Source organism: Tursiops truncatus, chromosome Y (assembly GCF_011762595.2).
Source record: "Tursiops truncatus isolate mTurTru1 chromosome Y, mTurTru1.mat.Y, whole genome shotgun sequence".
In the NCBI taxonomy this organism is placed as follows: domain Eukaryota; kingdom Metazoa; phylum Chordata; class Mammalia; order Artiodactyla; family Delphinidae; genus Tursiops; species Tursiops truncatus.
The window spans coordinates 4,570,105-4,571,836 of NC_133428.1; the positions used below are offsets into that span (position 1 = coordinate 4,570,105).

The 1,732-nt window shown below is 37.1% G+C and overlaps 1 long non-coding RNA gene across 1 annotated transcript; it reads right to left on the reverse strand.

The window, feature by feature from the left end:
• Positions 1-318: 318 nt before the first annotated feature.
• On the reverse strand, positions 319-1,023 carry LOC141277694 (uncharacterized). Its single transcript, XR_012329435.1, has 3 exons — positions 932-1,023; positions 640-683; positions 319-519 (listed from the first exon to the last, which is right to left on the reverse strand). It is a non-coding gene; the product is annotated as an uncharacterized lncRNA (long non-coding RNA).
• Positions 1,024-1,732: the final 709 nt, after the last annotated feature.

Below are 1,732 nucleotides of genomic sequence, written 5' to 3' on the forward strand. Positions count from 1 at the left end.
ACCAAATGGGTTGTATGGTTATATTCTATGTAATAATGGTTTCAGTGTCTGCAAAGGTTTCCGTTGCTATAAAGGTCTATCTAATTCTCCTTACAGAAAATTCTTATAAGGAGTAAGGTATCGAGGTGTGTGGGCATGTTTCTGTGTATATATATCTAATGATTATATTTAATATGTATAAGTCATTCGTTCACCAGTTTAATAGCTGCTATTAACAGAGGCATTTGGCATTCAAAGACTTTTGTAAGAAAGGTATATATACAACCCAACTCATTTATAATTATCACTTTTTAGACATGTAATTTAAAGCACCAATTTTTAATAGCATTTAAAAATCAGTTTTAATATCACTGAATATTCAGAAAACGTGATACTGTATCATGTAACTATTTCTTGAGGGACACACCTTGCAAACCAGCTTGTCGGTATTAGCCTCAAAACCTTGACTCCTTGAGGGAAGGCTGTGTTTTTCCACTTTGTCTCACTATGTGCCCCAAGACATAGAGGAGTTCTGGGCTTCTGGTAGACAAAGAAAAAGTCATTTTTGAATGAAGGGAAGAAGAAAAGAATTGTGGGATCAGACGATCTGATCCCAAGGAAATCTCTCTGCCCGCATCATTTTCCCCGCCCCCTACTCACCATGAAACACACTCCAGGAGACTGGAAACACCAAAAACATCACTCTGAGAAAAAAAAAAAAAAATCTATTCTTTCTTGCTAAACTAACTTTTAAGCAAAACTCGATAGCAAGTTTAATACATTGCTTTTCACATTGTCAGTGATCGGTAAACATTTTTCCACTTCTCTTCTACAAGCTTTCACAAGTTTGCTTTTTTCACCATTTATTGACTAACTCCATAGTTTCCCACATCCATTCAAGTCTAAACGCTGTGAAAAAGCGAATCGTGCTTGCCCGATGCTCATACCGTACCTTGATGCTCCCTGGTACCCGTCCACTGATGTAGCCAGGGCTGACCCATTAGTGATGGACCATATCGTCCATGGCACTGGAGTTAAGTGCTGTGGATAGAGCAAAGGTCTGTTAGATGTGGGTTCATGTCTCAAGAAGGCTGTGGGGTAGAGTGGATATAGCTCATAGAACTTATAGTTAATCGACTCTCTGGAACAAACGGTATCGAACACACAAAGAAACACGGATCTTTGGTGAAAACAAAGCAAAACAACAGGAACCAGTGGAGGGTTGTCCTCCGTCATGGAAGAGTTTCAGATTGTTTCCCACTCGTATTGTAGTTGGGAACACACTGAGGGGACATCAACAGAATGGTTTGCAATTGTCTTTCAGGAACAATCCCTCATTTCCAAGGGCTCTTTGGTTCCTGCATACTGTAAAACTCCTAGAGGAAAACGCAGGCAGGACACTGACATAAAATGTAGCAATATCTTTTTGGATCTGTCTCCTGAGGCTCAGAAAACAAAAGGAGAAATAAACAAATGGGACCTGATTAGACTTAAAAGCTTTGGCACAGCAAAGGAAACCATCGGCAAAACGCCAAGACAACCTACTGATTGGGAGAAAATATTTGCAAATGATACAATCGATAAGGGGTTAATTAATTAATATTAATAATATTAATAATATTAATTAATAATTAATATTAATTAATATAAAATTAATTAATTAATATCCAAAAATATACACAGCTCATACAATATAAAAACAAGTTCAATTAAAAAGTGGACAGAAGACCTGAATATTTTTAAAAAGGAAATG